A 12,749-nucleotide genomic window follows, 5' to 3' on the forward strand; every position below is an offset into this window, starting at 1 on the left:
TGCCTCTTTGGCTTGTTTAATTAAGAGATGATGAAGTCAAGGCTATATTTCTGTCTGTGGTGATGTGACAAAAGGATGAGGGGCCCCCACTGCCTGACAGCCAGCTATTGCTGGCTGTGAATTATTCAGCAAAGTTTGTACAAGCTCACACGGATGAATGACTGCAGCATGAGCTTTATGTTCGGGCAATGCTCCACTCACTCTAGAAACATGTCATACACACTTCAACACTGGGAGGCATAGTTGTGTGTGTGTGTGTGTGAGTGTACGCATCTGAACATAACCACAGTGATGTTAATTTGGGGGCTGTAAGGAGAAGATTTTCTGTTGTGACCTCAGTACATTTTGCAATTATATAGTCCTTTTTGTCTGTTTTAAAGGATTGTTTTTGTTTTTTAAAACTTATTTTAGTTGTGACCATTGATTCTATCATAAATAATAACATTGTACTCACCAAGGATCTGAGGACACTGTGACATCACTACAACAAAATCTTTCTTGTGTATATATATACTGTTTATTTATTTAATTAAAAAAATCTTAAAAACAATGAAGTGATGTCTAATAAAATTATACGTTGTGAAGCTGAATGAGCAAAGAGTAGAAGAGACCAAATTATACCTGAGTTTGAGTCTTATCTAATCCTAGTTCTAATTTATATCTTTTGAAGGATGAAAGAAACTTAAACATTTGAAAATATCTCTTCTCAGCAGATTTGGGTTGTTGTTAACAGTCATTTGTCATAAATAATTCAATATTTTGTTATTCTTTTTGTTTAAGATAAAGCATATATATTCTCTGTCTTTCTATGCACAAGTTGAAAGTTAGGAAAGAATATCTGATGTTGTGAACATGTAATTGTCTAGCTGTTAGCGGAATGTGTATGCAAATTAACTGATAGACCAACATGCATAACCGTCCAAAATAATTCTCGGTGGTTAACCGAGTAACCGTTTACTGTTGACATCCCTATCCCAAATAATATAGTTTCATAACTAACACATGAACAAAGAAGCACTTGTGAAGTTAGGTTCACCTAAAATGTTAACCTAGAGCTGTTGATGATGATGCACACTGTCATTGTTTGTTTCATTCACTGGAAGGTTTGGCTGCAATTTATTTGTTAGTGCAGCTGTGTGGTTCACTTGCTCACAGAGCTGTGTATCAGTAAACAGAGCTGGACGGTGGTTGGAATCAGTATCACAATATTAGTAATAATATACAGTGCTGCTTGAAAGTTCAGAATTTCAGAATTTGCTGCAAAAATATGACCTAAAACGTGATCAGATTTCCATTCAAGTCCTAAAACTAGATAAAGAGACATCAGTTAAACAACTACACAACAAAACCCTACACTTGTTCATTTATTTATTGAGGAAAATGATCCAATGTTTCCAGCGCCATAGATTTTTTTTAAGGGTGGGGGGGGGTTTGAGGCACAACACAGCACAGCGAGTAAGGTGCTGACCCTGTGTCTGTAAAGATACAGGACCTGTCCATGGTCCTGCGCATTTGACTCCTCCTCATTACACATTGTCGCAGAGTGCAGGATTTAATAATCAAATACTACTTACAGAACCGTACTGTGAGGAAACAACAAGCTTTTCCCTTTTATAAGCAATTTATTTTTTCTAACAAAACATTTCAATACAGAGCAATAAAAATTGCGTCAACTGTGTATACATATTATATGTGTATACATAAATGTCGGAGGTGCTACACGTCCATCCACTATCCCGACCTCCACAAACTTACTTCCTTAAATCCAAGGTCTAAGGAAAGAGGATGTTGTATTGCTGTAAAGATTTTAAAGTCACTTGTCCTGCTGAAGCTGCGGGATGCATGGGGCTCTCCCCCCTGACTGGCTGGTAAAGCTGCGGGCCTGCGCTCTCCCTGTCCTGGTGCTGAAGCTGAATTTTTAACATTCCGTTAACATTTTTATTATAGCTTTTGTTTTTATTTATGAAATAGCCTATCCTGTATTTATGACACTTGTGTGGCAGTAGCCAATTCCCTGTAGGTTAGGCTATATGAAAGCCTTATAACATTATATTATTCTGAAAAAAAACTCAGCATAACATACAGGCTAACTAACTTCACACAGTAAGGCTGTTTAATAACTGTTCATCTCTCCAAAATGTTTGATAACTGTATAGTAGCTAAACACTGTCAACTATGCAGGAACCCACCTGTTAACATACTGCATCCTTCTTCACGTCTGACAGGATTTACGATTCCAAATATAGTAGTGATTTTGGGCTGCGGGGGTATACTTTACGGCCCAGAATGTTTCATATTTGTGCGTGGCAAAAGTATGTGAACCCCTAGGATTATCAATTCATTTGAAGGGGAAATTACAGTCAGTTGTTTCAATCAATGGGATGACAATCATGTGTGAGTCTGGGAGGCCCTACCTTATTTAAAGAAGAGAAATCGGTTGAACAACAAAAATCACACCAAGAGCAGGCGTGTAATAGTCCAGGAGGCCACAACGGACCCCAGGGTAACGTCTAGGAAACTAAAGGTCTCTCTTGCAGTAGCTACAGTTGATGTTAATGAGTCCACCATCAGGAGAACATTGAACATCAATGGTGTGCATGGAGTTGCAAGGAGAAACCCACTACTCTCCATAAAGAACATTTCTGCCGTTTATGGTTCGCTCAAGACCACATGGATAAGCCAGAAGGTGATTAGAACAACGGTCTGTGAATGGATGAGACCAAAATTGAACTTTTTGTCTTGAATGAGAAGCGTTATGTTTGGCAATGAGCAAACACTACATTCCAGCAAAAGAACCTTAACCCATCTGTGAAAGATGGTGGTGGTAGTATCATGGGCTGCTTTGCTGCCTCTAAACCAGGACAGCTTGCAATCATTGATGGAGCTATGAGTTCTGAATCGTACCAGCAAATTCTACAGGAAAATGTTATGGTATCTGTCTGTGAACTGAAGTTCAACAGAAAGTGTGTCATGCAGTAAGACAACAACACTAAACACACAAGTTGTTCTACCAAAGAATGGTTAAAGCAGAATATGTAGGAATGGCCGAGTCAAAGTCCTGACCTTAATCCTAAATAAATGCTGTTGACGGACCTGAAGCATGTAGTTCATGTTGAAACCAACATCCCTGAGTTGAGACTCTTCTGTAAGGAGGAAAGGGCTAAAATTCCTCCAAGCTGATGTGCAGAGCTGATAAACAGTTTCTGGACACGTTTGGTTGAAATTATTGCTGTAAAAGGGGGTCACACCAGTTACTGAAAGCAAGGGTTCACATACTTTTGCCTCCAACAAATGTGTAAGACTGGATAATTTTCCTCAATAAATAAATGAAAAAAATGACTTTTTTGTCTCATTTTTTTAATTGGGTTCCCTTTATCTAGTTTTAGGACTTGTGTAAATATCTGATCATGTTTTAGGTCACATTTATGCAGAAATACAGAAAATTCTAAAGGGTTCACAAACTTTCAAGCAGCACTGTATTTCTGGGATGGATATACATCCTGATAAAGCAAATGTATGCAAAATCACATACAACATAATAAAATACATGTTCAGAGTGATGAACTGTCTTCTGTTATGTAACTTCAAACATCAAACATAACTCTAAAAGAAAATCTTCACATGGGACAGACACAAAATGACCCATTAACCTTAATTATGATATGCTTTGAATCATACATTTGGCCAATAGAACTTGTTAAACAAGAACACAAGGCCATCATATAATCTAAATATGAACTCATCCAACTTCCAGAGAAAAGGCTCTTTGATTGAGATCGAGCATACAGTTTTTCCTGGTCAGTGGATTTCAGTATTTTCTGTTTCTGCATTTTATTTTCAGTAACATACAGATGGTTGACAAACTAAAGGAAAAACTGGTACAGGTCTGAATGCTTGACCCCTACAGTGAGGGGATCTGGTGGTTCTGTTATGCTTTGAGTGGCATTTTGCTGGCATGGTTTGGGTTCACTTGTCCCCTTAGAGGGAAGGATCACTTCAAATCAACACAAAGTTGTTCTGAGTCACCTTTATCCTATGATGAAACATTTCTATCCTGATGGGAGTGGTCTCTTCCAGGATGACAATGCCCCATCGGCAGGGCTCAAGGGGTCACCGAATGGTTTGATGAGTATGAAAATGATCTGAATCATATGCTATGGCCTTCACAGTCACCAGATATCAACCCAGTTGAACACCTAGGGGAGATTTCACCCATCAAAAAACACAAAATGAGGGAATATCTTTAGGGAAAATGGTGTTCCATTTCCCTCCAGAACAGTGGCATAGGCAGAAATTGCATTTTGGGAGGGCCGATACTAAAAGTGGGTGGGCCATCTTTTCCCAGAAAAACTGATTAGTGAAAAGTTAGAAGAGGAAAAAAGGGCAAATATAGCCAACTTAAAAATGAGCGACCAGTTTACTTTGCAATGTTCCGCATCACAAAGGCAATAACAGCAAAACACTGCCGATCCAACATGCTTGACCAACAGAGCATTGGTCTATAAAGGCTGTACACAACAATACAGACAAAAGGCAGTCTTTCATAGCCCGTCCAGTCTAAAATACAGTATATTTGCACCGGCAAGACCGTCTGCTCATCGACTCTACAGCACTCAGCACTGTTAATTAACTATTTAATTGCACCAAGTGGCAACTAAACATAAACCCAGACAGCAGAGGTGTTAACTTAGACAGAAATCACACATGTAACATCCCTAGTGCATCGTTCATTATAGCCTACAGCCATAGGTGCTTCAGTGCCAATCAGCTCACGAAAAACCAAATCTACACATTTTACACAAAACTGCGGCCTTACACTCCATTTGAACAAATTTTAAAAAAAAAACTATCCATACCACTGTGATGATTGATTTTCCATTCTTGACTGTGCAGGGAAATATATACAAATTTGGCTGTGAATGTGGTTCAGAAACGGCACAGAAATCAGTGGGTGAACCTACCGGTGGTGCCATTAAACACCCCCTCCCCAATAATCATTGCAACAACACAAATGGGCCTATAGGTTGCCAGCCACCTGGAGGGTACAGCACCCCTACTTCACACCGCTATGGGTGAACCCGCATCAGGCTGACCAGGAGAAAGCACTATACCGCCAGGGAGCAAGTGGCTGGACTGATCTTGTTGTGGGCTGATGAGTCTGGTGGACTCAGTCAGAGACAGAAGAGTTTCCTCTTCCTCAACTTTTTTCAAATAATACATTAGAAACTTTGTGTAGCCACTGATGTAGCATTAACGTTACAGTGCGTTGGCTGAATCACAGTGATCACTTGAGATCACAGCCTGTCTGACAGCCTGTGACAGGCTGCTATGATTGTGCTGGGTGTGCTAACTTGAGATTTAGATGGCACAGGCACACCTGGGCACGGCGGGCACATATACACTAGGGGTGTGCCTGAATATAAATACAGTATTTGACAAAGTACAAATAGTGGGTTTTTTAAATTTGTCTGTTGTTGTTTGTCGAATATTTGTTTCATACAAATATTTTAAAAATTATTAGTTTTCGGGAAGAACCATGTCAAATACCAGTACACAGGTCAGTTACATCAATATCTCAGTCTCTCTCTTCTGCTCCTCTGTTATGTCTATCAGCAGGTCTCAGTGAAGGGAGTCACATCCACCTACTACATGACGCACATTTCCTAATGGACATCACTCCTGGAGTTGGGGGTGTTCCCCAGAGATAAAGCTGAGCTTACTTTTGATGATCACAGCAGGAGACACCGGAGCTTGGTGTTCAGCACTGAAATTATTTCATTATAGTCCAATGATTCAGTCAGTTTTCTTTCAAAGGAGAGCAGGGCCAATGAGTTCAGTCTGTATGTAATCATTGATGCACTGATGCCAGTTTTTATCAGTTTTTATCTGTTTTATCAGTTTCTATTAACAATCTTTTAACAATACAGGTTGTTGCTCCTGAATTAGCAGCCACATACATGGTGTTACTACTTGGCACCTGTTGAGGAGAAACTGGCGCAGGGGTAGATGTCTGGGTTCAGAATAATGGCTGAACTTGAGCTGAATTCTCCTCCTTCAGCTCCTCACAATGTCTTTTTATGACTGCTTTGTTTCACCGTGTTTTTTATCTTAACCTACATTAAAAGCAGCTAGCTAGCGGACAGTAGGCTTCTGTTCCTCTGTGCAATGTGCAGGCTGTACACTGAGTGAAAGAGGAGGGGCTGCACACAATCTGGCATTTGTGAAATGCACTGCCACTCAAAAATTCTGACCTATCAACGTCATCATATTGTAAACAAGAAGTAGGAAAAACTAATTGTTTTATTTTTATTAGTCACATAGTCAGTCAGCATTGCTGGTGCGTTATATGGTCTCATTTATCCCTTTAAGTGCCATACAGTAAGGTAGCTGTTAATTTGGGAAAAGGAGAAGAAAAGGTATGGCTCCTCACTTGTCAAAATTCAACTTATGTCCCCCTACTTTTCCAGTTTCATAATGTCCTCACTAAAATCTCTAAACAATCTCCTCTTACTGTACAGCTGCCAAAATCAATATGAAGAAGGAGATAGGAGTTGATCAACACACATTAATACACTTTTCTGAATCCACTTCAGTTATTGACCTGCACTCACAGAAACAAGCTTTTCAAGCAGCGGCTAGTTATGGGACCTTTTTCCCTTTTTTGTTGCCACCTTCTCTGTGTTTGTTAGGTTGAATTTTTTTTATTGGTTTTTTTTGGTTGTGTTGTTTTGTTTTGATGAGAAAGAGCAGAGAAGCAGCGAGACGGCGACCATAAATGACAGCAAAACGCAGTAGAGACTGTCTTTATTTATGTAACTTACCAAATGTATGTGTACTCATTTAATTTCAGCTCAGTGTGAGAGTCTTTGCTGCTTTTTGCTGTCATTTATGGTCACGCTGCTCTCCTCTGCTCTCTATGGTTCACCGTGGGTGGGGCTGAGCCCTTGGTGTGCGTGCAGCACACACAGGAGAGACAGTGAAGCAGGTGAAGTACTCGAGCTGACAGCAACTACTCTTGTTATGTTACTGTAAGTGCAATAAAAGCTTCTGGAGTTAAAAGCCAAGAAGAGCAATTTAATTTAATCTGCACAAAGGATGGACAGACAGCGTGGAGAGGGAAGGGTGCACAGAGCAACTATTTATTCATTGAATTAAAATGAGCTATATCAGGTATCATTGTCAGGATATGAGATTTTGGTCATATCACCCAGCCCTACACACACACTCCTGAAACCAAACCTACACGCTTGATCATATACCAATTACTTACTTGCTGAAATGATCTGGTCTCAGTATGTGTATCTAGAAGCTAAGCATATGTAGATGTATGTGATGTGTTCATGCTGCAGGACACATGCTCCTCCATGTGATATAGTCTGGATCCTGCTGTCAGCCATCTTTTGCTTTCCTGTCCTCACATGTCAGGGTTAGACGTGTCATTTACACATCCGTGTCATTTAGTCTGTTCCTTCATTTAGTGACATTCTCTAAATATTGAACTAATGTAAACATTCCCATTTATTGTGACTTGTTCCCATGCTGAATTGTCCTTTCTGTGGAATCTACTGAAAGTAGAATTCTGCTCATCATGCAAATGTTTGAGATTGTGTTGACCTGCAAACACAATCTCAAACATTTTCAAAATCTTTGTGAGACTCTGAGAACACTTTGAAATCATAGAGAGTTTAAATTTTCATGTTTAGATGAGATCTGATAATGTAATTAATGCATTCATAAATGTTCTTTGTATGATGAAAAGTAGCAGAGTAACCAATTTTTTTCTCCCTTTACTATTTTCACAAGCTTTCTGTCTGTTGGTGAATTACTAAGTATCTGCATAAATCCTCACATGTTTTTACATGCCTACAGTGACCTATGTTAGCAGTCAGCCAAGGTCTTCAACCTGTCAGAGGGCAGAGAAGCTGATTTCTCTACAGCCTCTGGAGAGTTCTGCTTTGATGATCTCATTTGAAGTTCAGCACTTCTACAACATGAATAATTCATGCATTAGTCATAGTGGTAGTTGTGGGAGTAGAACATACTGAAGCAACATTCATATTTTTCTGTGAATAAAGGTAAAATAATTAACAATCATTTCTTTCCCTTTTTGTGCAATAATAATACAGTTGTGTAGATTTGGATCGGTTTCCGGTTTTGCTGGTCCGATACAGAGCAAAAGCTTTGGGCTTTATGCAGCGTGTCTGATTATGCCTTTTTATATTGGACCTGTGTAGTTGGTAGAAAGGCAAAGAAATGAAGGGAAATGAATTCAGGGGAGGGGGCAGTGCTTGGGTAGAGCATGCAGGAGGCAGGACATGAGGTACAAAGTATACTGTGTAATTCAGCGTTTTTAAGCTTTTCACCAGAAATAAAACCGCTATTATTTTATGAGAAATCTCAGGAAGTCGTCTCTTCCATTAGCACTAGCTTCACAGTGGAACATTCAGGCCCAGTGAAAACAATGCAGCTTAGCTGATGTGCTGCATTTATCCAGCACCAGCCACATGATAGAAACATCATCAACAGGCCTGCTCACTCACTGTGAATTTTCTGGAAAATGACCCTCTGTCAGAGTCCACGTAATGTCCGGTCCAACTTGTTCGGACATTTGCATTTACACATAGTTCCTCTAGGTAACATCTGGATAGCTTCATGGTTGTAGTTCATGTGTGAAAGGGGCTGAAGTGAGCCATTATGAAAAGATTTATGTCGTCAGTGGGTTCAGGAAGAAAGTATTGAGAGACAAAAGATGAAATGATGTCAGAGTGATTTTTGAGAATTTAGAAATCTATAACAGAAGCCTGTGTTACTAACTGGGTCGTCAGTTTGAAAGATGTGGTTGATTAGTGAGGAATGTAGGATCCAGTGTTTCTGGATCTTGAAACTTAGGGAGTAAAGGCTCTGCTTAATCTATTTCTTGTGAATCACCAAACTTTATAGAAGTGACATAGTAAATCACTGGAGAGCCCTTTAAGTCTCAAAGGATGCGTTCACAAAATTTCATATCTGTATTAAAATTAAAATAAAAAAATCAATCCCCACAGACAGTTTAATTGAACAAATTGAAGCCTCGCTGTTTCCTGATGCGTTCTTGTATTTGCAAGTTATTGTTAATACAAACTGGACATTTCCTGCTGCTGCGTATTAAAGGCTTTCTTATCTGTGAACCACAGGAAGGATTTTTTTTGGCCATAGTTTGTTTACTGCTGTTTGTGTGAAGCAAAAAGATGTCATCAACAACCCTTTTTGCTGTGTGTTCATGTTGAATGGATATAGGTTTTTACTTACAGCTTTGCTTGGTATGGTATCCCAACCATATGGAAACATGGCAGTGCTTACTTACTTTCAAACTTCCTATCTTCCAGTCTAAATTGAGGATTAAAATGATGGAGTACTTCAAAAGGAAGTGCCTGGATTAACCAACTGAGCATGTAGGTTTCCAGCCAGCCGGCCTCTTGATGCAGATCAGAACTGAATGTGTAGTGTTGTGAAACAGCAGCACAGTTAACCACATTTGAAACAACAGGAGGTGATGGATTGTTGTACATCCACACATTGTCCCGTATTGTTCCGCCACTTTTGTCTCATTGACCATGCTGGGCTTTTTGGCTGCGGTTGTAGCAAACTACTGATTGGATTTGTTAGAGGACAAAGATCCACGTTCTGTGTGAATATGTGGAGCTTTGCAATACAGCCCGAATGTTGGCCAAATAATCTTAAATGAGCTGAGTATTACAGTGGGTGTGATTGTTTACACTCTCACCCACTGTACACTGTCTGTCTACACTACACTGTATTATTCACAACTGGAAATGCCTCAATATGATTTGTCAGCCCTCCTCTCTCCCTCTTTCCATCACTGTGAATCTGGCCAGAGTACTTTATGCCCCACAGATTGGAGGAATTTTTACAGTCCACCACCACCACCCCATGCTGTCCCTGATTGGCACAATTTACCACAAACGTAATACAGTTTCTTCTCAGAGTCAAAACTCTGTCATATCTAAACACACATCATCTTGCTGCACCTTGCTGCAACCAGTGACACCACTCTTCGCAGTGGTGTCAGGATCTCTGATGTCCATCAAGGACAGACATCTATAAATCCATGTAGAAATCATATAAATAGGTGCGCTATAAACTTCATCAGATCTCTTTTCTCAAAATCATCAGATTCAGACTTCGTCTTCAGGTCAAAGTATTCAAGGTGATTGTTGACTGTACAGCAAAGCAGAATGACTTTTCATGATGCAGATGTGCCAGAATGTAAATGAATAGCCTAAACAAGGAGGTGTAGAAAGTTTTAAGTTCAATACTCAGACACTTTTCCTTGTTGTGCAGTGCAGGATAAAGCTGACGGATATTCCAGAGGTGTTATTTTTACCTGGTGATCCTCATGAGGCCTGCAGCACTGTGTTTAAACAGACATTTCACAATAGACAATGAATTTATTTTAATTTGCACCTCCTCCCATTGCATGCACAATCCCCTTTAAAAAATGCAATGGGGCCTCAAGAGCTAGTATGGCCTATAATCTGAACACAGATATTTTTGTGACATAAGCAGATACAGATAGTACATAGTAGTAGACAGTAGTAACTTTGCGCATGTGTGAACTAATACACACATTCTTTCAATCATCATGTCTTTGCCTTTGCATTTCTAAGTTTGATGTAATGTAATGTCACCTGCAACATGTTAACTGTTTGGACATAAATAGTTTTCTGTGTATAGAAATGTGTGAGAGGAGATGTCTCTGTGGCGCAGCTGAAAGAACGTCTTCTCACAATGCTGCAATACATTATTTCTCTGTGTACACACCTGCTGTTTTACATTCAGTCACATTTACTGGTACTAAACTAAATTTAAATTTACTGGTGCTCATTGGCCAGATGTCAAATATCCGTTTCTTTGACACCTGCATATGTTTGGAGTTAGTCACCGTCCTACATTCTTTCAAAGCACTGTTCTCCTCAGATTAACAGGATATCTGCCATGATGTACTATTACAGCAACGCTAACAGTTAGTTGGAAAAAAAACCAAAACAATGCATTGAACTGAAGAATAAACAATGGACAACAAAGTTGCACATAAAGTGTAGCAGTAATAATATCCATCATTTTCATCATCATAACTTAACAAATAAGAAACTTAGACAGCGATGTACCAAGCAGACAGTGCTTTACAACAGTGGTTCCCAGCCTTATTTATCCGATATACCGCCCACAGCCCTATCAAGTTTGGCTCAAATAAACCTTCATCACACCCCTTGACTACTGGCTACTCATGTGAATCCATACATGACATAGTATTCCAGGAGGAAGCAAGTCATTTTCACATGAAAACAAAGTTTTAGAAATAAGACTGTTTAGTGTATATGTAGTCTTAGTCACAACATTGGATGTCCAGGTGTTGGAACTGGCCTAGGGCAATGACAACTGAGCTGTGTCCAGTGTAGTCAGCCTATTTAGCTGAAAGAATGATGTTATTTGTGGAAATAAATATATTTAAAGGTAAGCAACAGCACAATTTGTAGTCCTATTTGTGTGTTGATTTTCCTCCTGACACTAAAACCATGATCTTTTCAGGTATGTCCTGGGTACAAGCAGGCAAAACTCCACTCAACCCCAAGTTAACAAATGAAGCAAAGCCAGTTCAGGCAGCCCAGCTCGAGTAACTGCTTCACTCACATGGCATACTCCTCTCACTGCAACATGCACCCTTTTAACCTGGCAGCATATTTAAGCCATCAGTGCTGTGTTCACATGCTATGCTGTCGCTCACTGCTACAGCTGCTGTTAATACAGAATTCCAAAAGCAACTGGGATTGCCTCCAGCCCCCCTACAACCCTCTAGAGCAGTGATTCTAGGCCTATTTTGGGTTTGGACCGTGGTAAACTCACAGATTCAGACCAAAGCAACAGCATCAGAACAGCTCTGAATAGGGAAGAATCCAGCTGGACTTTGTGGACATCAGAAACAGGAGCCTAGAACATACGGAGCCCCCAAGGGGTCACCTGAGGGAAAAAAAAGATCCATGTGTAAATCTGTACTCTCTGTTTAGAGATCTGTGCGCACGGTTTATAAACTGTGCTCTTTGATTCATAATCTGTGCCCACAGACTTTACTATGGTAGTAGTTGTTATCACTCTGACCCTGTTTACACCTGGCATTAACATGCGTCTATGGTGGTCCGATCACAAGTGGACAGCTTTAAGTACAGGTGTGAACACACCCAAGACACATTGAAGACACACTGAGATCCGATCACTCAGACCACATTCGGAGGTGGTCTGGGCCACGTGTGACCACAGTCACTTAGCAGTGTAAATGCAATGCATCCTGGACCACACTGAAGGACCACCTACTCAGCTGACGTTCTCTATTTTCCGGCAGACTAGGCACAGGAAGGGCATTGCTGCCTCCCAGTCTGTGAACCCTCCGTCCAAAGCTGTGTTCGATTTCTTTGATAACAGGATAAAGAAATGCATTATTTTGTTTTTCCATTTTTCATGTGAATTAAAAAACGTAATCCCATTTTTTCCTCTTTTCTCTCTCGTTCCCCTAACCCGTTTTCCCCCGCCAGCCAGTCAGATGTAAGATGAGTCGGGTGCTTAGACCTCGCCCTCTCTTTTCCATTTTCCATTTTAATATCCAACTTTCCACAAATAGAAAGTTAGAATAATTATACATTGATCTGACGAACAAAAAATACAATTTTAGAAAATTGAATTCGATTTTCTATTTT

At 40.0% G+C, this 12,749-nt stretch overlaps 1 protein-coding gene across 4 annotated transcripts in view; it reads left to right on the plus strand.

The window, feature by feature from the left end:
- Positions 1 to 12,749, plus strand: part of lypd6 (LY6/PLAUR domain containing 6) — a 64,057-nt gene that overhangs the window by 12,364 nt on the left and 38,944 nt on the right. The window lies entirely within an intron of this gene.

The sequence above is a fragment of the Thunnus thynnus genome, chromosome 11 (assembly GCF_963924715.1).
Source record: "Thunnus thynnus chromosome 11, fThuThy2.1, whole genome shotgun sequence".
In the NCBI taxonomy this organism is placed as follows: Eukaryota; Metazoa; Chordata; class Actinopteri; order Scombriformes; family Scombridae; genus Thunnus; species Thunnus thynnus.